This window comes from Stenella coeruleoalba (assembly GCF_951394435.1).
Source record: "Stenella coeruleoalba genome assembly, chromosome: 2".
Classification (NCBI taxonomy): Eukaryota; Metazoa; Chordata; class Mammalia; order Artiodactyla; family Delphinidae; genus Stenella; species Stenella coeruleoalba.
In genome coordinates, this window is record NC_137147.1 from 148916184 (window position 1) to 148944133 (window position 27950).

Sequence of the window (27950 nt, forward strand, 5' to 3'; positions counted from 1 at the left end):
ACACATCATCACTCAGTTTACCAGATTAGCTTGAAGGAAGGGTTTGAAGGGCAAGGGATCTGAGACAAGAAAAGTCTTTCTTGTGTAGAGAAGTAGAATTGAGAGGAGAAGATGCTGGGGGCCCTAGTGGGATTGAGGGTTAAGGGATAGCATGTTTGAAGATCTGGGCCCTGGAAACCTAGATTTTACTTACTGTTCTGTTTCTAAGCAACAGTGTGACTTGGCCTCATCCTTAACCTTCTCAGAACTCAGTTTTATCTGTAAAACAGGGTCCTTCGTCAGGAGGGAAGTGTCATCCTCGAGGATAGGAGTCCTTGAATCTGGCATCAGAGGCATTTTGGAGAATTGGTTAAAAACACTGCCCCATTTCTTCTGGACTCAGGTAGGACCTGGAAATATATATTTGTGGTTCATCTTATTTTAAATGTGAGTTATTTTAATTATTTTTGAATAATTACATGCGGTACATTCAAAACTCAAAAGACAAAAAAAAAAAAGTATTTGTATACTGGAAAGCTTCCTTCCAATGCCCTGCTCTCATCCCCCATCCCTCTTTCCAGAAGTAGACCTGATATCAGTTTCTTGGTGTCTTTCCAAAGATGTCATCAGTGCTTTTAGCATGTAGCCCAAGTGATTGTGGTACAGCTGGCTTGATTATAGGTATTTGGGGTGTCTCCTCTAGAGCTTCCCTACTGTAGATGGGGGCACTAAAGCTCACAGACATTAAAACGTCATCCTCATGGAGTGTTTGGGAACTGACAGAAGCGCTGATGTATGGTGCCCTTGAATCTGTGCTTGGCGTGTCTTAAGGCCTATGCTTGCTGTTGTCATTGCCTTGCTGAAGGCCACTGCTGTATGGGACTGATGGGCTATGGTGTGTCCAGCCCCAGATTCTCTCTCCACTCCTGAAGCTGGGAGAACTGACTTTGCCCCTAGCATGGAACCTTGCCAGGAAGTGTCTCCTGCGCTCAGAGCTAGACACCTGGCTGGGCTTCTGAATTGCTGGATGAATGACTGGGACCCCCAGGTGCTGCCTCAGAAGGGAGCCTGGCAAGGTGAAAAAAATGCATCTCCCCAGGCCCCTGGGAAGATAAGAGCTCCACCAGGGGCACTGCCTCCTTCCCTCCTCTCTTCCCTCCTCCCTTCCCTGTCTTTGGTGACATCAGGAACTTAAATGCAGAAATTTTTTCCCAAAGTTGACTGATTTCATGTCTGAAAAATCTTCCCAGAAAAGGAGATGGAAATCCTGGAGAGTAAAGAGCCTTCGTTCCTGCTATTTGACTTAGTAATGGCCTTAAGGTTCTTCTAGCAGTGGTCCCAGCAACCCTCCATTTCCACATACTCCTGCCCTTAGCTAATAAATAACACAGTGAAGCTTCACGAGGGGTCTGTTTTTGGACAAATTATCTTTTCAACACTTGGATCAGTTTACTTCATAGCTTGGTTGTTTCCTGTTTCTCAGCATCCAATTGGCTCGCCTTGGAGCTGGCCATGAGTATGGGCTTTGTGTGTGAGCATACGAAGAATTCCTTCGCATTACTTAAAATCCAACGTTCCTCACTCTAGAGCTCCCATGGGGGCAGCCCTCTGCAGTGGGAGGGACCTCTGACTAACAGTCCAGGCACCTGGGTTCTGGTCCTGGCTGTGTACTGACGCCACACCCTTGGAGCCAGCTTCCTCCTCTGCACGTGCTGGCGCCTCTCCTCTGCGCAGTTTCTTCACATTGCGTTGTTCCACTTCAGTCTCACCACTGCCCTGAGAGGGAGGTACGTGAGTCCCGTTTCGTTGATGGCAGTGAGATTTGAGAGGAACTCAGGAGCAGCAGTATATGAACTAGAGTTCCAGGCATTGGGGTGGAGTATCAGAAGTGATGGGACCCTAACCCCCAGCCTCTGCCCAGCCACACATCTCCATCACCACATCCCCCCACTCATCTCCTCCTCCAACCCCAGCTCACGCATTTGTTATTGTTCCCACTCTGCTCGCTGACACTTACTCCCCGCCGCCACCCACCCAGAACCCATCCCCACTTCCCTTGACTTCCCCTTTCTTTCTGTCATTTATTTATGCTTTCAGCAGAATGATTGCCCTGTGCTCGGTTTCAGGCGTATACTAGGTGCTGGGAATACCTAGCCAGTGAGAAGTGTTGGTCATCTGGAGCTCACAGTCTAATGTGCGAGACAGAGAAATAAATAAATCACTGTAATATCATAAGTGCTGTACTAGGAAGAAGAAAATTTGCAATGGGAAGGCAGCGGAAGAAAGTGGTAAACTTTGATTTGAGCAGGAGCTAGGGTGAGTTTGGGGGGACGTTATATGCAGAAGGTGACATTTTAGTTTTTTTAATACCTCCCTGCTTCCAAAAGTATTTTAGAAGGATGACTACTGGGTAGGGATCAGAGAGTGAGAACGTTATGATTTACCATGTAGCCTATTACATAGCAGGCATTTTTTACTTGCCCAGTGGCCCATAGCTAGGAGATTCAGAGGCATATCCAAAGCCCAGAATCTTACTTAACCTCATACTGACTCTGGGACAGTAACTTCTAGGGGAAAAGAAAGTGCGGATATAAGCCACAAAAGAAAACCCGAAGTACATGGAGTCAACCTCAAGGGGAAAATATCTGTCTGCCAAACAGGGATAGATTCTAAGTGTGCATAAGCAGAACAGTGAGGTGCTGGCAGAGCCTTGAAGACTGATTCAGAAAGGGAGGGGAAAGCGACCAAGAACTGAAGGCAACAAATGGAAGGGATGACTGCACACTCTTCTCTGAAATTCTAAATGGACCTTGCAGGAGGTGGGTGGGGCACATTCTGGAAGAGGGTCTCTTGAAGATAAATGCAATTTCAAGGTCCACTTCTCCTTTGCTCTGTGATCTTTAGCCCCTGGTCTAGTGTACCAGGCTGGCAAGTGGACTGAAAGCTGCTCTGCTGGAATCCAGGAGGAGCAGTGAATGGTCAGGAAGAGGGAACCCACTACAGGGCAAGATCTAGTCACACAGCTCTTAACCCAGGCTTCAGGATAGGGATGCATTGGTGGAAAGACATCCCCATGGACACCAAAGAACACAAATCCTTCCATGGGTGGCAACACCAGGCAAGTAAAACTCTGCCTGCTAGAGATAGAAACTTTCACCTCATGGATTCCAGCACGTCCACATACCAGGCACTGCAGTGGGCTCTGGTGTAGCACCGTGAGCAAGATTTGGCTCCGGCCTTAAGAGGCTTGTGGTTTGATTTATACTTCTTGGACCTGCTTGCATATTGTCACACCAAATGACATTAATGGAAAATGGATGAGAACTTACTAGTTGAATTAAAGAGTTTATATTCATTGTCTGTTATAAGAATCCTTGCATTTGGCCAAGTGGAACTGTTAGAATAGACAAGTCAAGAGTGATAGTAAGACTGAGTCTGGAATAAGACGGGTAGGCTTCAAATTCTGACTCTGTTGTCTGTGTATGACTTGAGGCAAGATGCTTATCCTCTGCATCTCATGTTCCTTTCCTGTAAAACTGAAGAGAGAGTAATATATAGTTTGCAGTGCTATGAGGATTTAAAGCATGTACCCAACAAACTAGGAGAAAATATTTGCAATATATGTAACAGACAAATTATCAGTATTTAGAATATATAAAGAGCTCCTAGAAATCAATAAGAAAAAGAAAAGCCAATAGAAAACTATTGAAGAATAAATATATTCTTCAAGAGAAAAATAATAGAAGAATAAACATAAAGTCCTGTTCAGTTATCATATGAAAAGATCCTCATTCTTACTAGTAATCCCAGCAGTGCAGATTCACAGTGAGATGCCATCAGTATTGGTTAAGTACACTTTATGTAGCTCTACCATGAAATAAATTACACTTACTGACTCCTTTGCACATGCTGGGAAGAGGGAAAACAATGTGTTTTTAAATATAATGTTAAGTGAAGAAAGCTTCTTGCAGAATAATACATAAAGCATGATACCATGTAGGTTGAAACACACACACAAACATACTATATATGTCCATAGTGCACTTGTATTTTTGTAAATGTCTAGAAAAAGACTGAAAAAGATTCACACCAAATGTTTATCAGTGGCTACCTCAAGGGAGAGGCCTGCCATCGGTTGGTAGGGGAGAGTTGTCAAAGGGCACTTTAGCTCTATCAGGAAAGTTTCAATTTCTTATAAGAATGTGTTTGTAGATTAGTTTATATATATATATATATATATATATATATAGGAAAGAATTTATCTCAACATGGTGTATGGTTAACATTTCCAGCTCTGAACTTAGACTGTCTTGTGCATACCTTGGCTCCACCACTTACTCTGTCTGAGCTTAGCCAAGTCATCTAACTTCTCCTGCCTTAGTTTCCTCATTCTTGATATAAGCATAGTAGTAGTACTTGCCAAGGGCAGTTGTTGTGCAGATAGATGAAACAATACATGTGAACAACTTAGTGGCTGGCATGTAGAAGGGGCTCAGTAATGTAGCTTTTACTGTCATTACCTTCCTTCCTACAGTGGGTCAGCAAAAATCATTCCATATGGGAGATGGGAAGGCCCACATTTAGCCTAATGCCATTCTACAGATAAGGAAACTAAGACCAGAGAGATTCAATTACGCTCCTGGTTCAGATTCTGGTTCCAAGGCTTAGTGCTCTAATAATACAAAGTTAAATTCTCCAAGGCATAAAAGCACTCAGAATCAGCTTCATTTCTGTGCCTGTAAAAAGTTAATGTCTTTTTCTTTACACACATCTCGCCAGACTTCCTTAGGAAAAGTGCAGCCCCAGTAAAAGGCTAACTCATGGCATGAATATTTTGCTTGAGGGCAAAGACAAAACACATCCTGGTTATGATGGTTCTCTTGTTCCCAATCAGTGCTCCAAGGAAATCACTAACAATGAATATTTGTATTCCAAAGCACTTTCACATATTATCTGATTTGGTCCCTAAGACTCAGGGAGGCAAGTAGCATTATTATCCCCAAATTACAGAGGGGGAAACTGAGACTCAGAGAGTTTGAGTAGTTTGCCCAAGAGTTTTAGAGAGGATTTAACTTTCTACTAAATTAAGTGGCAACTTTAAAATTAAGTTTTAAAAACCAGGCAATGAAAAAGGTTTGAAATACAGTTTTTGTTGTTTTTACAGAGGTGGGATAGAAACATGTTAAAACATCCTCTATGAGAACATATATTTGTGTAGATAGTCTCTAACAGAGCCATTTTCAAACATGTTGCCTTATGGGCAGAATTTGCATACTGGTATCTTTTTAAGGAAAAGTAGTTACCTTTCCTACGAAGAAATATTTTAATCCAAGATTCATTAAAGGTCAGAAATATCATTATGAAACAGTGATCATAATTTCCAACTGTTTCACTTTTATCTTAGTTTTGGGTGGCAAATAAGCGTAAGTAGATAAATAGAGCCAAGTAACCTTTAAAGAAAAGTTTCAAAAACTCATCCAAACATGCTGTGAACCATGTGAGGGGGCGCCCCTTCACAGGGTGCCAACTGTCAATAGGTCCAGAAGTAGCTGGAGATGACAGAAATATTAAGAAAAATACTTGTCTCTGTGGGAGTCAGTGCTCAGCGCCTCCAGAAGATGCCTCTGGGAACAACGATGCTCAGCTCTCAAACGCAGGGTGTGTATCTGCAGAGAAGTGTTGGTTGATCCCACTCCATCTGGTCAGGCCCACTGTCCATACAAAAGTTTATGTGAATAGAGTCAAGTGCTTAACTCTCTCTAACCCACAAAGTTAATCTAAGGAGGCTTATTAGAGTGGGGTAGATATGTCCAAGGAGACGTGAAATTTAGATATAAATGAGAAGAGGAAGGGGCTCGGAAAACAAAGGAGAAGCTTCTGAGCACCAAGTTCCTTTGTCTTGAAGAAAAAGGACCACCTTGGACTTCCCTGAAGTCTTTTCCTATGGGAAAAGGGAAACCCTATCTCCTGAGGGAGGAGGATATTTTAATGAACTTCTACCTTTGGGTACTGACAAGTGGTGAAGTGCAAAATGCAAACAGTGCAACAAAGAAATGCAAATGGGACACTTGTTTGCCCAGTGGAGCCCACCCTGGTAAGCACTCCCACCCAGGCTGCTGCTTTGAAGGTGATGGATGGAGCGTGGGCTCTTCAGCCTAGCCATCTTTCAGGCTCCCACTGCCCCCTGGACCACTCTGGGTGATGGGGTTCTCACAATAGCATCTGAGAATTTTTGTTTTTCTAGTACGGACCTACCATATTTTACATGCATTCAGGAGATTGTTAGTGGCATATCTTCCTTTTCCAGTGTCTGAGTGTCTATAGCAGTTGTTGAGCACACTCCTCAATGCATAGGATTTACTTCCAGCATCTCTCCTCTAACTTCAGTGCTTGTTGATGAAGCCAGGGATGTCAGTGAATGTCCCTCTGTATGCCAAAAGATTTTTTTAAATCTCCACCCTAAGAAATAACTCGGACAGATTTGTAATAATGACCAGTGAGTGCCACCAGCAAGAATTAATATTTTAAAAGCTTGTTCATAAAGTGAATTCTCTTTGGGGTTGGTGAAGAACCTACACATTGTTGTTGAGGCTTAGACCCTAATACCAAGATAATGTCTGTCCATCAGAGCAGCCATGGCAAATAAATTGCTAAGAAGGGAAAGGAAAGGATATAGTACCAATAGCTTTGAGGGAAAGTTATGCTTACAAATCTCAATTCCTTAAAGAAATAGGAAATGCACTGTTAGTAGAATGCTTTCCAAATTATCACTGAAAGTTACTGAAACTGAAAAGAAACTCACATGGCAAGGTCTGCTGTTGGCGGTAGGTAGACTGTACTACCAATGTACGTGATATGGGGTGAAGTGAAGAAGAATGTGAGGGAAACCTCCAGCTACTAACACGTGGTGTGAGACTCATTCAGTGCACCCTAGGTTTCAAATGTCTGGGACTGGGGTGAATTACATGAAAGAAAGAGGGAAAAAGAAAGAAGGAAGGGAGGGAGGAAGGAAGAAATGAGAGACTTTGCCTACATACACTTTGTTGCAGCCCCTCTGTGCAGCAGTCCACTGGGGTCTCCTCAGAGGGAAGCAGTAGGACCATGAGCTGTTCTCTGCTGCAGAGGAACTGGTCTGATCTGAAGGAAAAGTCGAGCACAAGGTGGTGACTAGATGGAGGGAATGAATCCTCATAGACACTGTTCTTGACAACTACCAGAGAGAAAGATGGAACATGTGCTGGTTATTCAGACACTTGAACATAGTACAGGGCCTTGAACATAGTACAGGGAAAGGGCTTCTTTTAACATTACTGATTTTTTGAGATTGGGGAGGAACTGGAGATCCTGAAAACAGGACTGTGCAATGACAGAGTCAGTTGTCAGCATTAAGGAAACACATACTAGCCACACAATTGTTTCCTTTGGTCAAGGGTCTTAATCCCTCGTCCCAGGGTTAACCGTTCAAGGTTGGAAAAGGAAGGGCTGTGGCCTGGGTGTTTATCACAATCCTAGGTTTCAGGGTCAGCATGGCCACTGACATCTCTATGGCCTGAGATGACACAATTGATCTGGGCTTTGGTGCCTCATCTGTAAAGACAGGACTGGATAAGGGCCTCACTATGTTCATTTCACCTTGAAGAACCAGTGATTCTAGGATTCATCTCTACACAATTCTAGAGATAATAAGTATCTGGGTTTAGGGTGAAATATGTAAAATGTGTTGAGGTTTTGAAATGATCTCTGCTACTAGTGCTGATCTCCTGAACACTTGGATTCATGCTACTTAACTTAAAATTCTCTCTCTCAATAGCAGCAGTTTTGTCTGCTGTTGCCTAGTTAATTGTCTTCCCTTTGGGGAAATTCCTTTTATAACAAGAAATCAAGGAACTAAGGAAAAGCAAACTAAGAAATACAAATCTATATCTATTCATTCCAACTTATAACAAAGAAAAACGAGGATTCAGCTACTTCTCCAAACTTAAATTACTTTCTTTGCCTAGATAGGAATAGTACAATCAGCTGGAGTGATTTTTTAAAATTCTTTTTCCCATGTTTGTGAGCAAGATAATTTAAATATTAAAATATTCTTTAGGGACCTCTCTCACAGTCCAGTAGTTAAGACTCCACACTTCCAGTGCAGGGGGCATGGGTTTGATCCCTGGTCGGGGAGCTAAGATCCCGCAAGCTGCGTGGTGTGGCCAAAAATAAATAAATAAATAATTTTAAAAATATATGCTTTAAAATCTATTATACATATCTAATGACAAATAAGGAAGTGTAGAGTGCTTAATGGTTTGTATTGAAAGAAACAATTTGATGTCCAGTGGGCACCTGCTGCCTTGGACATGAGCCATCTTCCAATAACTCACTGTTTCTGCTTGACCCAGCTTTCAAAATAAAAGAGTCCAGCCATTACTGGGTGTCCTAAGGTGGCTACATCCCCATTCATCCTTGAAGAGCTTTCCCAGAACATTTATCCCTCAGTCAGGCCTCTGATATACAGCTGGGAGAACAGGCTGAGGTATCTGATTTCTGCTGACCTCGGGGGGAGAGGCCCTTGCATTTAGATGCATGGGCCAGATCCGTACCAGATGAAGAGGACAGTCTATCTTGAAAGACTTGGTCTTTCCCACCCTCGTCTGAGAAAAACTTCAGAATTCGTGCGAGCAGAGGCTGCTGAAGAGTGGCTTTTCTTAGGCCATTTCACTTCTCTTACGTAATAGAATTTCTCCAGAATAATCTGTGACAAATCACTTACATATGAAGAGGCTGTTGACTGCCCAAGAATACCAAAATTTGGCTCTCTGAGTGGCAAACACATTTTCATTTAGCCTGTGGCTCTCGCTGTAGAACACCAGCATGCAGGGCACTGCCACATATTTTAGGTCCTGACAGAGATGCCACTTAAAGAAGTACCAAGATGCTATCTTAAATTACACCCATACAAGGTGAAGGATGGGATGGGAGTGGACCTCAAACCCAACTTCGCATCAACATTAGTTGGGGCTTTGCAAAGGTACAGGTTTCCAGGCTCCCCGAAACTCAGACACACCAAATCAGTATCTATTGGGTTGACCAAAAAGTTCGTTTGGGTTTTTCCAAGCATCTTATGGAAAAACCCAAACAAACTTTTGGGCCAACCCAATATCTAGGGGGATCTGGAAATAACACTTTTGAAAATCTCCTTTCAAGCTCCATGTGCCACCTGCCTTACACTAATCCTTGGGTTAGTACTTGTGAACCACTGAACCAGATTACTGTTCCCAGTATAGCAACTTCCTAGAAAATAAGTTGGTTTCATCTAGAACTCTGGCTAAGCCCAAGAAATATTTCTAAAGAGAGGCTTTCAGTGGACATTATTCATTTTAATTTAGCTGAAGTTGTTGCTGTTGCTTTTAGCCACACAGGATTTCTCATTTGTAATCAGATTAGCAAAAATTAAAAGTTAAATCTATATCTATTTTTAGGTTATTATATATGCTGGTTGATGGGGAAAATTCAGAACAGAATATATATATATGAATTAATATTTAGTCAACTAATTAAAATGTCTCTGACATTTTGGCTTTGAGACTATACACCTAAATACAGTGTATCTCCAAAACAGCTGTGGTTAACCCACTGAATTGGAATAGGTTTTCATGAAAAAATAACGGAAACATGCCTCAGCTTGCAGAATTTATATAGTTTCCTTTTGATGGGAAGAACAGCTCTGAATCTTGCTCCTTTGGATAACATGGTGGCATCAATGACATTCTAGTTGTTTCTGTTAAACCACTGAGAAGAGCAGATAAGGGAGTTGTGGGGAGTTCATTTTCCTGGATTAATTGGCTGGCAGAGATTTTGTTCAAACCTTGTGCTGAACCAAAATCTTTTCTTCTTCCAATTAAAAAAAAAAGCTTTCTTTTTGGCTTTAAGATAATTTACCTACCACCCACTCCCCCAACTCAGGAATAATCAGAAGTAGCCATATCACATCATAAGATCTGAATACAGTCTCTACAGTTGTTGAAAAACTCATGAAAATTTGTAGAACGCAGACAGTGAACTGAACAAAGAGAATAGGAAGACCCATCTTGCGTTCAAGCCCAATTCCAAATTTAGAGGCTCATTCATCCTTTCAGACAACCTCTCTCAAGTGCCTTCTATGTGCCAGACACCAATACTGGGGATTATAGTTCTAGAGATTAACACACAGTTCCCACAGCTAAGAAATCCTCAGTGAGAATGACAGGTATTAAATTATTACAGTACTGTTGGATAATTCAAGTACAGTCCAATCAGAATATACAGAAGAACAATTCATGAATTGGACCTCGCATAGGAGTTCTCTAGGTAAGGAAGGGAAGCACACCTTTTCCACCTCCCAAAGGTTGAGAGAGGAAATGTCAGGCATGGGCAATGGCCAGTGCTTCCATGTGGCTGGAATATAGGGCTGTGAGATGTGGCTGAGGCTGCAGGTCCTAGCAGTGTCTGGGTCCTAAAGGGCAGTAACTCATGCTCGGAATTTAGACACAATTCTTCAAAGAACTGTGTAGCCGTTGAAGGGTAAGGTTTCTGATGGCAGGGTGGAGGAAAGGGATGAGACTAGAGGTATAGAGAACAGGTAGAGGCTGTGACAAGGTGAGTGGCGATGGGAGTGAGATGTGAGAGCTCTTTGGGGGATGCATCTGACAGAATTTGATTGGGTGAGGACTGCAGGCTAGGAGGCAAGAGGGAAAGTAACTGACCTGAGGGTTGACACTGCAACATCTTGTCTTCTCTCTTCTTTCCACAACACTGAGTTGCCCTTGTTGTCTTAGATCCCTTTCCTGTTTTCTTGCTTCTACTTGATTTTACACTTCATCCGTTAAGAATTGAAATATCACCACTACTGTCCACATAGACCCCCATCCCCACAAACTATCCTACAAATTACAAGAGCTCAGGCTACAAACAGAGGCTCATGAGGCAGCGGGTCCCTGGTGCTCCTCACTTCACCATAAAATGACAAACATTTGCATATTGTTTCACAGGCCCACATTTTTTTTCACATCCGTACCTCCTTCGAGTCTTATAACCACCCTCTCTGTAGGAAAGACAAGTCTTACTGTTCCCATTTCAGGGAGGAAGACGCTGAGGCCGCATCCACAGCTCACTCCCAGGGAAGCAATAGGGAGCAGCCTGGGAAACCTGTCCTGACACCCCCAGACTGAGCTCTTACGTCCTGCCTCTGTGATGTTAGGCCTGTTACCCAAACTCTAAAAATCTCAATTTCCTTCTTGGAAAATGGGGACAACAAAAGTACCTGCCTCCTGGAATCACTGCATAGGCCAAAGGAAATCATGCACGTAAAGTGCTTGGCACAGACCTGGTGAAGTCTCAATGAATGTCAGCTGTTGCTTTTCCAGCTCTTCTAGCTCCGAAGTCCCAGATCATTCTCCTCTACCAAAGTGTCCCCCACTCCTGGGAGGGGGGACATTTTTTTCAGAAGACACTAGTTTACCACTGGATAAATCGGCTTGCTGACAAAAGAAAAACAGCTAAAGGAAACATGACTATTTCACTGGGCCTGTTACATCATTCAATAGCCACAACTCATGCCCTAAAGTTTCTTCAAATACAAAACAGATAGTGCCAATGGAGAGATGTTAGTTTTTCAAGACCTGCTCTCAGGCTCCGAGAGAGCTTCCTGTACTTACAGGAAGTATAAGTTTGATGGAGTGAAAGTCAGCATGTCTATGGGTCTCATAAGAGGACCATCTGCTGGCTCATGTGGGGTTTTTGGCTTGTCCTGCTTGGCTTCAGAAGAAGCTGCAATCAGAGCCATCAGGGTGTTCCAGAGATGCTGGCAACACTGTGCCTCTGCATTGGTGACAAGACCAAGGAGCCAAGCAGTGTTTTCTCCTTGCAGCCACTTAGCAGCTTGAAATCTTTCTTAAGAAAAACATACCTCCAGTTCCCACATCAGGATCTTTGTTCATCTCGTATGACTTTTTCTACACACTTCTACTCTGTACCAGTGATCCATAATGAACAACGTAAAGATGGTGGGGGCCCAGGAAGGGGACACGAGTATTGGCATATTACTTGGGGACGTGATGGGGAAGGATATTGTAAGGAAAATAATTCAAGAAGAAAGGAAGAGGACTTCCATTCTGCTGGGTGGAATAAATGTTTGACTGAGCAGCATTCTGTCCAGCTGGGGAAAGGCCAAGACTAATTTAACCTTTGGTCAAATGGTTGGGAGTTAGCTGGTTTCCTTTTTCCTCTTACATCACTCCCAGAGATTCAGACAAAAATAACATGGTCCCGATTACATGACATTATGGTCTCTGAAAATACACTAGGGAGGATAGTGTTGAAACCCCTCGGAGACAAATTAATCCTAGCAAGGCAACAGCTGTAAGATTGATACAAACAGAAGAAACAACAGCATATTGGTTCCAGGCTTGTTTAAGAGTTGATTTTAATCCAAGCAATTAAAAAAAAAGGGTTAAAAGCACTAATTTGGGAGCGTTTCTGTTACTTTAAAATGGTGCTTTATGAAATACTCATCAGTCCTCCGTGTGTTATAGTCTGTTGTTTGGCACACTTTTGGATTTAATTCCTAAATTTGATTTTTTAAATCCTTATTGTTTAAAATTGAAATAAATGCAATGAGAAAGAGATGCAGCAGAGCTTCAGCATCCTTCTGTTGGGAAGCCAAGGTGTGAGAATCACCGCTGTCCTGGGCCCACACTTGACATTCAGAGGTTGGGCACCTGCCCCTCCTCCCTGGGCTGATCACATCCAGAGTGGATACTTGAGCATTTCCTGAAAGCACAGCCTGCAGCCCCAGGAGGACAATCTGCAGAACTTGTATGCACCATTGACACTCAAAAATCAAAATATTTCCTCTCCCCAGGACACAGCAGCCCTCTCCACACCCACCCGCTTTGCAGTTGGGCATTACTTGGAGACCCAATATGAACCCTAGAATGGAAATCTCACAGCTGGAGCCGGAACTCAACGGAAAGGAACACACTTTTAGGACAAGAGGAAATTATCGTATGGCTACAGGCATGGTCTCTGTACTCAGACTGCCTGAATCCAAATTCATCTCAGCCCATTGCTACTTGCATGACTATGGACAGGCCCCCTCTGTGCCTCAGTGCCCTCATCTGGGAAGTGGAGGCAAGAATAGCATCTATGTCACAGGATGGCTGGGAGAATGAATGATGATGTGGAAGTGCTCAGCGCAGCCTGACAAGTAATAAGGACATAATAATGGAGCTGCTGTCATTGTCAGGACCACAGTCATCTTGGAGATATTGGCAAACTCTTGGCAAACCAGAAATTGGATGGCAGTTAGTCCCCGTGAAGTAATCTTCAGAACTGGGCTAATTTCTAACCCTTCTAGTCACAGAAGCAAAGACTACCAGGACAGCAGGCACAGAAGTAGTAAAAAGAGTCCCACTGCTGAGCCTGGCACGTGAGCTGAAGAGATCTGGGTCTTCTCCTGGGACCAAGGAAAGTGGCGTGGACTCTGCTAGGGTGGGGGATGGGAGCAGTCATTGGGGAAGAAGGAGTGAATTTATCAAAAATAGAAGACAGAAGTCCCAGTACAACAGGGAATGTTGAAGCATGGGAACTGCTGTTTCCATATTCGCTCGCTCACACACTCCTCCATCCATCCATCCATCCATCCATCCATCCATCCATCCATCCATCCATTCATTCATTCATCTATTCAACCATCCATCCATCCATTCATTCAACAGATCTCCATTTACTCTGTGCCTGGCAGGCACTGTGCTAAATTCTGTTCATACAGAATGGTCATTTAATAGAACTTACAGCCTGGTGGCAGAGACACATTTGAAACATAATCACACAAATATTTAGTTTAAAGTTGTGCAATTTGTATAGTTTATTTCAAAATTAGGGCACTATGATAGGAAATAATGGGGGGGCCCACTTTAGGTTGGGGTTCAGGGGTGCCTTATTGATGAGCCGACAGAGTGACCCCAGGTGGCTGGAGATTTAAACTTGTGCCTCCTGGTATCAGGTCAGCAGCCTCATCCCACCAACTCTGACCTCCTTGATTTTAGCCTTGTAAGCTACCACCTCTCCTGCCTCTGCAGCAGCACCCCCAAAGCCTAGTGCCACCCTGGGAATCAGCATTAAATTAGTACAAGGCCTTCATTCTCCACATGCAGAAACTCAGGCTCTGGCTGGGTTGGGGCTAGCTTCTCCATCACCACATGGCAGGTTGGGTCTGGAACCAGGACTCCTGAGGCTGGGCTCCCACCTTCCCCCACGTGACTCAGAGCTCACACCCTAACCCCTCTGACCTCTGACTTCTTCCCAAGGAAAGAATGATGGAAGGCAAATGTCTTTTAGAGAAATGTCTCCTAGAGAAATTCCTTTTGGGGAAGCCCCACTGTTGGGGGGAAACTCAGTCCCTTCTTGGAGACCCCTGATCTACTCTGAGGCCCCTCTAGGACCCCACCATTTAAAAATAATAAAAATGAAATGATAAAGTAAAATAAGCTATTACAGGTATATTAAAGCTAGCACCTTCAGAATGATAATCACCACTTCTCAGTTTGCTGTGTTTATATTCTGACTGGCCTGGCTTCCAGGTTGCTCTACCCAAGAGGGAACATGTTTCTGAATATTTCTGACTCATCTGTAGACCTTTGGCTAACATAGCGCATAACTAGTAGGTTTTCAACCCAGATCTTTTGATTCCAAGCGCAGCGCTTTTCAACTCCCAACATGCAAGGTTAGTTACAAATTCAGTTTGGGATACATGGAGGCTACAGAAATGGCGAATGTTTCAAATGGCACACGGACCGAGGCAGATGGTTACTAATCTATTCAACAAACATTTGCTGAATGCCAGCAAGTCAGGCCCTGTGGATTTCCTGGTGAATGAGACCAACTCTAGTCCCACCCTCGTGGAATGAATAATTGTCCAGAAAATTCATACAGTAAACACATAACTACCCAGATGGTGATTAATGACAACACTGCTGAGCGCTGGGTGGGTTTGTACAGGGAGGGCATAATAGAACTCATGATCTGCCCTCCCAAACCAGGTCTTATTTTAGTCCTATCCATCTGGGAACACAGAACTCCCACCCGCAACGCCTGTGTGAAAGCCAGTAACCAAGGACTCATCCTCATACCCTCTCACTCCCGATTACCAATCCCACACCATAGCCCCTGGATTGTGCTCCTAAGTATCTTCCAGAATTTTGCACCCCTCTCCATTTTCACTGCCATTGTCTCCACTAGCACTGTTGTCTCTTGCCTTTACCACTGTAGTACCCCTTTACCACTGTAGTACCGGGTCTACCCCCAACCCTGGGGCCCCTGCAGTCCATTCTACACAATGCAGCCACGGTGGTCTTCTGAAAGGAAAACCTGATCATGCCACCCTTACCCTCACCTCTATTCATCTACACTTCCACACCGCCACCCCCTTCCCAACACTGAAAATCTCAATGTCTCTTTGCTCTTAAGAGTCAAGACAAACTCCAGAGCATATCCTACAAAGTCCTGATATTCTGTCCTTTTCCCTCTCCCCAAACTCGTACTAAAACAGCCTACACTCTCTGCCTCAGCCACCCCAGCCCTCTTTCAATCCCTAATACGTGCTTTGCTCCCTCCTGATGAACGACCTTTCCATGGGTTGTTCCCCTGCTTGGAATGCTCATACATCTCCCTTGTTGCCCTCCCTAAATGGGTCCAATTTGTCCAGTGATGCATTCCTGGAGCTTATCACAGTGGCACTCTATGCCTTCAAACTTGATTGTCTGGTCCCACAAAACTATGAGCTCCATAAGGGACATGCTTGTCTTGGCTCATCTTTGTATCTCCAACATCTGGTCCAGGGCCTGGTACAGAGCTAGGAAGTAAGGAATGAATGAATGAACGAACGAACGAACGAACGAGCGAGCGAGCGAACTCCCTGAGGAACTTTGAGCTGAGAAGTGAAAGACAATCAGAAGCCATTTAGATAATGGAACTGGGGAGGAAGGAACATTGCAGTCTGAAGGAAAAGCATGCCTGTGGAGAGGAACTGAAATGGACCCTCCCTCATTTTCCAGGGAGAAGCTGTGTGGAGATAGTGCCCTCCATCCTGAAATGCAATCTCAGATAATGTGGGGGTGAAGGTTGAGGTGAGGGGCTTTTTGTAATGAACATAGTTCAGAAAGGAGACAAATACACATATGGCATAAAAAGGCAAGTGTTATTTCACAAGGTCAGAGTTAGGTTTTCTTCATAGACTAGACTGTCATTCTCAGAAAAAAATTGGTTTCCATAGTGGCATATGCTTGTAGGTGATTCAGGAAGAAACCAGTGATGGGCATCCCCTGGGGAGAAAGACCAAAGTGCAGATGAAGCAATCACTGGGACTCTGCCTCTCCAGGCAAGAAGAAGCCTGGGAGGAGGAATGGCCCATTAGCATCTCCCAACACCTGAGCCAGAGGCACAGTGGTTTCCCCTTGAGAGGGGTAAGTGTTCTGAGGAATGCTTTAGTCAGCTCAGGCTGCTATAACAAAATACCATAGACTGGCTTACACAACAGGTATTTATCTCTCACAGTTCTGGAGGCTAGAAGTCCAAGATCAAGGGGCTGGCAGATTCAGTGTCAGGTGAGGGCCCCCTTCCTGGGTTACAGACAGCCACCCTCTCACTGTGTCTTCATATGGCCTTTTCTTGGTGTGTGTGCACATGGAAAAGAAGTTCTGGTGTCTTTTCCTCTTCTTCTAAGGGCACTAATCCCATTATGGGGACCCTACCCTCATGACCTCATCTATATCTAATTACCTCCCAAAGACCCCCACCTCCTAATACTATCCCCATAGGAGGTTAGGGCTTCAACATATGAATTTTGGGGAGCCACAGATATTCAGTCCACAACAGCTTTGGATTTGGATAGTTCAGAGAGGAGCTCAAAAGTGGGTACAAAGTTGCATAGCAAGGGTGGAGAAATAGGGCCATTGTCTATTCAAAGACTAATGTGAGGCTTTACACCCTCACTTCAGCCCAAGGGACAAGTTAGCCTAAGTGAGAACTCCCTGTTCTTCCACTGGGTACATTTAGGGATGCTCTTTTAAACCTTCAGGAAAACAACTACTAATGACTAATTTGGAGTTACTATGTAGTCTGTCAGTGGGAACAGACATGGTGGTGTTGGAGGTAAGGAGACGGGGGAGCTACTTGGGGTTTTCCAAGGACTTTGTGTTACATCCTGCAATTACTAAAGGGGCAGAGAGTACAGACCAGCAGAGGACCCTGGAAGCCAGGGAGACTATATGGCCCCCTTCTGTTGATATTTCCCTTCCCTCAGCAGGTTCTAAGGGATAATGCCTGTACCACAGAAAGAAGAGACCCTGACATACAGATTACAGATGCTAAAGCCATGTGACAGAAAAGAAATTTGTGCATTCACAGGACTGGAAGAAGGCCAGGGGGTCCAGCAGTGGAGAGGGGGAGAGTTGTAGCATGGAGCTAGAGAGATAGCAGAGACCAATCCCAGCAGATGTTGTAGCCCGGGCTCAATCTCTTGGACTTGATTCGAGGGCAGTGAGAAGCTATAAGCAAGCTACCATGAGAGTAGCATTTTTTTTAGATCATCCGGCTACAGGGTGGACAGTGGATTAGAGGGAGCAAGCACAGCTGCAGGGAGGCCATTGGGAAGCTACCCCAGGTGAGATGGGATGGTGGCCTGAGCCATGTTTACAATTTCGAGGATGTGGGGATGGATAATAATGGAGGGGGAGGGGGAGGAGTCCAGGTAGACTGGGACAGGGTTTCTGATATGCGCCAACTGGATTGTGGGTGGCACCGTTGCCTGGACTGGGGGGGATTCACACTCTTCAGAAAACCACAGTGAGGCTGTTTCCTCAAGAGGATTCTCGAGCATTCCTGGGGTTGGCGGTTCCCGTAGATCTAGTGACTCCCCTCTGCATAGGAGGATTGTGTGGATTGGGTGCCTGTGGGGCTTTTACTTTGCTTTTTTGCTTTTGAAATGACCGGTTCTCATTTCCTCCTCCGCACACTCTCTGAAGTGGTGTGTTTGGAAATGTTACATGACGGCCTTTCCCCATCTCTCTCATATTTATCTTTGTCTGTGGCTCTCCCTCCCCAACAGGATGGGGGACCACATCGGTTTCAACGACATGAGTTTGCCAAGTACCTGCCTTGGATGTCAGGCAGGGCTGAGTTCTCTGTAACTTCTCAAAAGACAACCAAAGACTTGGGGATGTCCTTGGGTCCTTGTTCCCGAAAAGGTTTAGATCTCTGTAGCTCCCTTTCCTGTGGCCTCAGGCACATTTTTGGGATGGGCCCCCTGGTTAACATAATATAGGACATGGTAAAAAAATAATAACAAAGGAAGAATACTTAAGAACATTACATAAAACTTGGCTAACGAATGCCAACAAAGTGCCAGCTACCATGGTTGCAGTTTCTGGACTTGTAGCCAAAGCACTTTATCTTTTGGTGGTTTCAGTTTTTCCACATGCAGGTTCTGCTTCTTTCTTAGGCCTCCCGTTCTACTTTGGCAGCTTGATCTGGGCCCTTCGTCTTCTTTCCTGCCTCCGTTTTTCTGGTCTAGTCCTCCTTGGCTCCCTTGCTGACTCCCGGCCCCTCACATATTTGTTCCCCTCCCCCACCCTCTGCCCCCTCATTCTCCTTCTCTCTCTTTCTCTCCTTGTCACCATTTGTTCTCTATCACCCTCCTTTCTGGCTGGCTGATGTTGGAAACATTTCAGGAATTTTTAATTGAAAATACCATGAGAACTGTTATCACCTCCCTTTCACTACAGAGCGGACCCGCGGCTCAGGGATGATGATGGGTGACTCCCGGGGTGGGTGGGGTTTAATATCTCACCTAGGTTAACTGGGGCAGCCGGGCTGTGCTAACCTAGGCCCCGGGGTGGAATGTGAGAAATGAAATATCGTCTGACAGGAAAGAGGGTGTGTTGAATAGCCAAAAATTCCTATAAAATCTGAAGAGGTGGGAGAGAAGTAAAGGATGAGGAATTAGTTAAAAGGAACAAAACAACCAGAAATTCTCCTGACCACCCCCGCCCCCCGACACACACTCTCCAACTGTCTGCCACAAAATGGCCATGAGGGCATAGCCAATTAACAATGTTGTGACAGTTTCAGGTGCACAGCAAAGCAATTCAGCCATACATATCTCCAATACAAAATAAAAAGTTAAAAAAAAAGAAATGGCTGTGAGGGAAAGCAGGTACCACCTGGACGTTTGAGAAGTATCAGGAGCCTCCTTCCTGCCTGCCTGGAGGGCTCCCGTGTCCCCCCTCTGTTCTCACAGCTATCCCTGGCCCTGACTCTGCGGCCTGGGTCAGATGAGCTCAGCCTCCTTTGATCTCCTCCTCTGTGAAGTCACCAGCTCCCCCCCACAAGGCCTTGTCCCAGGTCCCAGGTCAGCTTTCACATCTGCCAGGGCCTCGGCAACTGGGAGGCTGAGGAAGAAGGCAGCAGTGGGCCGTGGGGGGTGGGAGAGGGAGTGGGGAGGGGCCTGGACATTTTTCCCTAATGTCAGGCCACAACCAAAGGATCCTGTTTTCACCCAGTCATTGTGGACTAGGGAAGGCAGGCAGGGATGCTGGGACACCAGGGAGAGAAGGTGATACTATGGTTCCTTACTTCTCTCCTGCATCATCAGTTGGAGTCAGGGGCAATGGCCCAAGTATCATCAAGTACTGGGACTGGAAGGATCCACAGTGGGCATCTCCTCCGCTGGCCCCCAGCCTGGACCCTGAATTCAGTGCCCAAGCCCTCCCATCCACGTTCAATCAGGGTAGCCCCACTTTTACCTGTTTCCTATAATGAGGTCCTATGCAAGATTTTGAGAAAAAGAAAAGAGGTAAAATTTTGAAATCCACTGATTTAGTACAAGCCTCTCCTGTTTATTTATAAATAAAGCAAGAGCCAGAGAAATTGTGTGATGAGCCAGAAAAATACAGTGGTAACTGTATAGCCAGCCCTGCCTTGGGTCTTCTACCCTCAGCTAATTTCCCTTGGGACTGAACAACCTCAAAGGAGGAGGAGCTGGACCGCAGTATGGGTGAGGCTGTGGGAGTAGATTTGCTTCTCTCCATCCTCCCAGACTCATAGCTGCTGTTACTCCGTGTGGGAACTGGGGCCCAGAAGGCCCCTTAGGTTTCCCAAAGGCATAAAGGTATGATATTTCAGTTCTAGAGCAGAGCAGTCTGTGCGAGTTTTGAGACAAAGCATCATGAGTATTTCCCTCCGAACTGCTGGGCCTGACAAAGCCACTCATGCCACCTCACAGACATCTACGGCTACATGGTGAACTAAGAATCCTGGAACTCATTTTTTAAAAAAAAAAAAGGAAAGAGAGAAGAAAAGAGGCAAAGGAAGGAAAAGAAAGAGAAAAAGATTAAAATACATAAACATGAAAAAAAGAGAAGAAATAAAAAATAGATTTGCCAAATAGGATATGTGACCCTCTTATTCCTGAAGAATATGGAAAATGGGAGGTAAAGAAGACAGATGCTTTTAACCAGTTCCTACCATACGTCTCAGCTAAATATTGAGCTTTTGGGGGGCATTTCATCTGATTATTTTCTAAAACAAGACAAAAGCTGAGAAAATGAAAACCCAGGAAGAAGACATAAAGCTGAAAGCCTGCCATGGAAGGGGATGTCAGGGAAAGCCAGGCATCCAGGCAGGTGGATGGCAGCACCCAAGCGATGGGGAAGACTCCACTAGCATGTGACCGGAAACGGTGAATATTCCTCCCAGGCCCCCGAACCAGGCAACCCCCTTCCCTCCTCCCAGATGGCCCTCACTCAGCCCAAGCATGGGCATCTCTGCTAGCACATAAGGCTTTCTTTTTTCTCAAATAAAATATCACCACCTGATCTTAGCTAAGTAACTGTGAACTTGTAAAATCTGTTTGTTGTTCCCCAGGGACCCATTCAAGTGGTTTTTCATATGAATTTGTTCATTCAGACATATTGCAATGTTTCTTTAATTGTTTCTCACAGCCCCATTGTGAGGGATAATTGCTCCAGCAGCCTCTCTCAATCCTGTTGCAGATGAGTAAACTGAGTCGCATGAAAGGGGTGACACGAGGGGCAGAAACCACCACGGATCCATCCTCCCCACCCTCAGACACTTGTGGGCATTTTCCAAATCTAGAATCTTGCAGGACTCAAAGATTGCATGTTTCCAGCTAACCCCAGACCAGCAAACAGGCATCTGTTTGGTTTGGCCAGAACACAGCATCCTGTTGATAACCATTTAGTAATTTTAGAGCATGTCAGAAGCATCAGTGAAGCTAGTACAATTCAGTCTTAGAAAACTAGGAGTTCAGGAGATGGAAACGAATGAGAACGGGGGTCCTAAGGAGTCTTTAAAGGTAATTCAAAGGTATATGAAAAGCATCTGGGGAAATACGTTTGGGATTTAGTTCTCACTCTTGTAACTAATGAAATATATTGCTCAGGATCCTTCTCTGTCTCCCTTAGGGTTTAGTCCTGCATGAGTATACAGGGATGTATTAATTATTAATGAATCAATTAGCAGTAAATAACATTTTATGTTATATATTATATATGTTAATACCATGTATTATATATAACATATAATATGACAGTATATTATATATATTACTATACATTATGTATTATATATAATATTGATTCACATAATACTGTGTTAATAAATATATATTTATAATACATAAATATTCTATAATATAAATATAACAAATGTATCAATAAATATAATGTATTAATAAATACAATAACATATTAGAGTAATATATAATAAATATTAAACAAATAGCTGGTGCGGCATTGTTCCTGGTGCTGTGTGTATGTGTTGGGAATGCAAAGCTGCATGAGCGCCTCAGAGACAGGGTGGGCTGGAGATGGGAGTCAGATGTGTCTAAGGCAGGAGGAGAGTATGAACCCACCACCACTCTCCCTTAATGGTGATCTGAAGCTCCCCCATGGAGGCTGCTTTGAAGTCCTGTGCCAGCAGTATGGTGACATTAAGGGCTGTCAAGGGAGAAGGCATGAAAAGTTTTACAGAATTAGGGAACTGGACAGAAGGACACGCCCCTCCTTCACCTCCACCATTTCTACTCTGCAGTAGGTTATGACTCTTTCCCTCTTGGTCACAGATGGCCTTAAATACGTTATCTTGCACCCAGTGCTAGGGCAGGGATGGAGAGGGAAAATCACTGCTATCAAGAGTGGAGTGGGTTGGAAAGAGCCCTCACCTGGTTCTGAGAAGCTAGGAGGTAATTGGATATCAGTGAGGAAAGAGTCAGGAATTTCTTGAGGTAGGAAGTCAGGGCAACCTGGGGAGATAGTGGAAGAACATGGTCCTGGAGACCCAGGGGCTCTGGGTTCATCCCGTTTCTGCCTCTAACTTACTGTATGATGTGGGAAAAGTCACCTCTGCCTGGCCTTGGTGTCCTCGTTGGTGAAGTGTAACACCCCTTTCCTCAGATAGGGACTAAGGCTCCTTTCTGCCCTTAATTCTGATAGTCTGTCTGGACCCTGGCAAGAAAACTTTAGGAGAGAGTAAAGACACACTGCATAATTCTGGCCCAGAACCGTAATATGGGTTTAAAAAAAAAAAAGGGAACTGACCTGGAAGCAGGAGAAATGGGTTCTGGCCTCACCTTGGACCCTTACTTAGCATGTACTTGGGAAAATCATTATACCTCTTTGGGTCTCTGTTTCCTCATTGGAAAAAACAGAGTATTGATCTTCAAATTTTTATAGCTATTTATTTTATTTTTTTTTTAGCAAGAGAAATCTTTTACCAATGTCTCATATATGACAGAAAAAAAACCCCAAAACTTTCCTGGTTTAAGCCATAGGAAAGGCTCTTGAGTCTGTCCCTCTGACTGGTGAGTTATTTAATTTTTCCTGGGTCTCTATTCCCTCATCTGTAACATGGGAATAAGAATTCCTGCTCTAAGGATCTCACAATTAATCAGGGGGAAAATGAGACAAGATATGTGAAAGGGCTTTGCAAACTCTGAAGTGCTATGTAAATGTACAAATTCATATTCAGGCTTGTTGTCCACTCTTTATTATCTGATCTAGAAGTCAGGTCCTCTCAAAAGCATTCCCAGAGCCCACATGGCTGTAGAAGGAAAAAAGAAGTCCATTTCTCTCCAGCCCAAAGCATGGTATGGGTCTGGTAGCCCTGGAAGCCAGAGGCAGCCCCTGCCAGGTCTGTAGATGGGGCCAGAGCAGCTATGGTTAGGGATACACAGGGATAGAAGCCGGAGCCCCTGCTGCCCACACTTATTCACGCAGGGGTCCATAAACAGCAGAAAAGGAGACCCTCCATAGGAGGAAGAGGTTTCTCTGGGCTGGGGCAGGTGAGCACACCTTCCAGAAGAAGGTATGGCAGCAGGATCTGGCTTTAAAATATTTCCCTGAAACTTTGATGAGCACTTTTGTTTGGGATTCCTGTGTCCTCCGACCCCCATACCCCAGCTGGTTACTCTGGTGATCACCAGCAGCTCAGCCCTGGGAACCAGTTTCTATAAAAAGAGCTGTGATCTTCCCCCAGCCTCCTCAGGTCAGCCACCTTGCCTTCCTGCTCCAGCCCTCTCTCCTGCCCCCTGGTGCTCACAACACTCCTTGTGCTGCCCGTCACACATCCTGTGCCTTGGTATTAACCTGGGCTCCAGCCTATGGGGCTCCCAGGTTGGTTTCTAGCAGGACGAGGTGGATTTGGCTTAGCTTGCTCTTTGCTGCCCTCACTCTTTTGCTCTTCTTGCTTCAAACAGGCTCCTGCTGGCTTTAATTAAGTCTGTGGAGCCTCCCCCAGGGCTGGCCCTCACAAAATGAGGTGACCCAGCTCACTAGGGCTGCTCCCCAGAGGCCCCTCAGCTCCGGGCTTATCACAACAATTTCTGCTTCACATTTTCCACAGAACATTGCAACCTGAACAGGAAAACATTGCCTGTAAGTGCAGGAGCCAGCCAGGGCACTAGATCCCAAACAGGAAGGCTCTGGATGCTCTTGGTGCCCAAGGGGTTCAGCCTTTGGAGAGATTGCCAGTGAGAGCCATAGCTTTTTAATACCCAGGAAAATGGCTCCTGGGCAGAGCCATAGAGGTGCAAGTCACAGAGTCAGCAGAGCTCTGCAGCCAGGCCACTGCTCTTTCATAGTTCTTTAAGACTGAATCCAGGATGTCCAGCTATGTGGGAGACCCAGTCACCTACTCAATAGAGTCTATACTTCTATTTTGGATTCAAGACCCTCAACAACTTTCTCCTCTCTGTTGTTCCAGGGTTATAACCTAACATTCTTACACAGACCCTCAGGTCTTACAAAAGAAAGCTACTGGGGAGTGTAACATAGTGGTTGTATCAGTTAGAACAGGATACTTTATGCTGTAGTAACAAACAGCCCCACCATCTATGGGTTAACATGCAAAAGTTTATATTTCAGATAGTCATGGAAGTTCCATTGTTTTGTGGTGGATCATGTGGAATACACATAGTCTCCTTAGCTATCATTACAGAAGAAAGATTGAGAAATCGGGTACGTGACTGCCACTGTCTCTGCCATGGTTGATATGAACACAAGCTTTGGAGTCAGAACTGGATTCAGATCCCAATTTCACCACTCACTAATTATGGATCTTGGTCAGCTTGACCTCTGAATCTTATTGGTTTTTTCTTTTTATTTTAAAAATAAGGTATAATATACATACACATATAATAAGTTAACTCTCTTTGGTATACAGTTCTATAAGTTTTCATAAGTAAATACAGTTGGATAACTACCACCACAATTTAAATATAGAACAGTTCCATCAACCAGTCCCCACAAAACCCTCCATTTCCTGTTGTAGTCAACATCTCCCACTCCAATTCCTGGCAACCACTGGTCTGTTCCCTGTCCTTATAGTTTGCCTTTGTAAGAATGCCTTATAAATGGAATAATACAATATGTAGCACTTGAGTCTGGCTAAACTTGATGCATCTGAGATCCATGTTTGTGTGCATTAGTAGCTTATTCCTTTTTATTGCTGAGTAGTGTTCCTATGTATGGGTGTACCACAGTTTGTTTACCCATTCACCAGTTGAAGGAGATTTGGTTCCAGTTTTTGCCAATTATATATACAGTGGCTGTAAACATTTGTGTACAGGTTATTGTATGAACATTAGCTATCACTTCACTTGGGTAAATATCTAGGATATTTAAATACCCAGATTACTAGGTAACATAAGTGTATGTTTAACATTAAAAGAAATAGCTGAACTGTTTTTCAAAGTGGCAATACCATTTTGCATTCCTATGAGAAATGTATGAGAATTTCAGGCTTGGTACTTAAGGGGTTTTTTGTTGTTTGTCTTTTTAACATGTGAGTAATTGTATCACATTGTTGTTTTAATTAATATTTTCCAAAGTGATTTATGATGTTGAGCATCTTTTTTTTTTTTTTTGCGGTACGTGGGCGTCTCACTGTTGTGGCCTCTCCCGTTGCGGAGCACAGGCTCCGGATGCGCAGGCTCAGCGGCCATGGCTCACGGGCCCAGCCGCTCCGCGGCATGTGGGATCCTCCCAGACCCGGGCACGAACCCATGTCCCCTGCATCAGCAGGCGGACTCTCAACCACTGCGCCACCAGGGAAGCCCGAGCATCTTTTTTAATGTGCTTATTGTCACCTGTATTTCTTTGTTAGTGAAGTGTCTGATTAAACCTTTATTTTGTTTCTTTTCTTACTAACTTTTAAGAGTTCTTTATATATGTGGATTCAAATGCTTTATCAGATATGCAATTTGCAAATATTTTCTCCCAATTCATGACTTCTATTTTCATTCTCCTGACACTGTCTTTCAATGTATCAGTTTTTTTCTTAGGTAAATCGTGCTGTTGCTTATGTTTTGAGGAAATTAAAGTTAGAAAAGATTTTCTTCTAAAAGTTTTATAGTTTTAAGTGTTACATTTATGTCTTATCAATTTTGAGTTAATTTTTTTATCTTTTAAAAGGTATGAGTTTTTAGCTTAGTTTTTTTCCATATGGCTATCTTTTTGGTCCAGTACTATTTGTTGAAAACATTCAATTGCCTTATTTTTTCATGAAATTGCCTTTGTTGAAAACATTAAATTGCCTTTGCACCTTTTTTTTAAAGACATTTATTTATTTATTTTTGGCTGCTTTGGGTCTTCGTTGTTGCGCGTGGGCTTTCTCTAGTTGTGGTGAGTGGGGGCTCCTCTTCGTTGCAGTGCGTGGGCTTTTCATTGTGGTGGCTTCTGTTGTTGCAGAGCACGGGCTCTAGGTGCACAGGCTTCAGTAGTTGTGGCTCATAGGCTCCATAGTTGTGGCTCATGGGCTCTAGAGTACAGTCTCAGTAGTTGTGGCTCACGGGCTCAGTTGTTCCACGGCATGTGGGATCTTCCCAGACCAGGGATCAAACCTGTGTCCCCTGCACTGGCAGGCAGATTCTTAACCACTGCATCACTAGGGAAGTCCCGCCTTTGCACTTTTGACAGAAATCAATTGCTGTAATGTGTGGGTCTATTTATGGTTTCTCTATTCTGTTCCATTGGTCTATGTCTATTCTTGCATCAGTATCATACTATATGGATTATTGTATCTTTATGGAAAGTCTTGAAATCAGGTAGTGTGAATATCCAACTTTGTTCTTCTTTTTAGAAATTGTACCTTAGACTTTCCATAAAAATTTTTAATGAACTTTTTTTGTGAACTAGATTTTCACAAAAGTTTTTTTATTGAGATAGATTTTGAGTAGAATTGTATTGAACCTATAGATTTCTCTGTAGTGAATTAACATCTAATCCATGAACATGGTATTTCCATCTCTCCATTTATTTAGATCTTCTTTGATTTCTTTCATCAGTACTTTGTAGTTCTTTTTTTTTGGTATGTTTTATAGCTTTTTTTGCATGTTTGTTATACAGACTTTTACACATATTTTGAAAGATTTATACCTAAATATTTCATGTTTTTTATACTATTGTAAAACTCATTTATTAGCTCTTCTGGCTTTTAAAAAGTTTCTTAGCATTTTCTAAATAAATGATTATGTCATCTTAAAGACAGCTTTATATCTGATGCCTTTCATTTATTTCCTTGCCTTATTACATCTCCAGGACAATTTGAATGAGGTATTAGAAGCAGATATATGTGCCTTGTTCCTAATCTTAGGGGGAAAGCATTTTTTACCATTAAGATGTTAGCTGTCAGTTTTTCCATAGATGGCCTTCATCAGGTGAAAGAAGTTACCTTCTATTCCTAGTTTCCTGGTAGTTTTTTTTTTTAATCATAAATGGATATTTTATTTTGTCTTTTTTTTCATCTTTTGAGATGATCATATCATTTTTCTTTTTTACTCTGTTAATATAGTTAATTACATTGATTTTTGAATTTTAGACCTATCTTGCATTTTTGGAATAAACCTCATTTTTTTCATGATACATTATCTTTTTTTTCTTGGATTTGATCTGTTAAAGTTTTGTTAAGGGTTTTACGTCTGTGTTTATGAGTTTAGTCTATAATTTTATAATGTCTTTATCTAGTTTTCACATCAGAAGAATGCTGGTCTAATAGATTAAATTGGAAAATATTCCCTCCTCTTCATTTTTCTTGAAAACATATATAGAATTTGTATTATTTCATCCTTAAATATTTAGTAGAATTCAGCAATAAATCCATTTGAGACTTGACATATTTGTTTGTTTCTGTGATGGAAAAGTTTATAACTTCAGATTCTGTCTAACATATGTATAGGGATTTTCAAGTTCTGTACTTCTTGAGTGAACTTTAGTTGTTTGTGTTCTTCAAGGAATTTGTCCATTTCATCAGAGTTGTCAAGTATATTGGTGTGAGTTTGTTCAGTTTATCTTCTTATCCTTTTAATGTCTTTTATACCTGTAGTGATGAGGCCTCCTTCATTCCTATTACTCTTAATTTCTTCATTCCTTATA

General features: G+C 43.4%; 1 long non-coding RNA gene across 1 annotated transcript in view; it reads left to right on the forward strand.

Moving 5' to 3' along the window:
• The window catches only part of LOC307182122, a 229442-nt gene that overhangs the window by 4073 nt on the left and 197419 nt on the right, over positions 1-27950 (forward strand). The window contains exon 2 of the long non-coding RNA XR_013827125.1: positions 270-382. This is a non-coding gene — a long non-coding RNA (uncharacterized lncRNA). The remainder of the gene's footprint in view (positions 1-269; positions 383-27950) is intronic.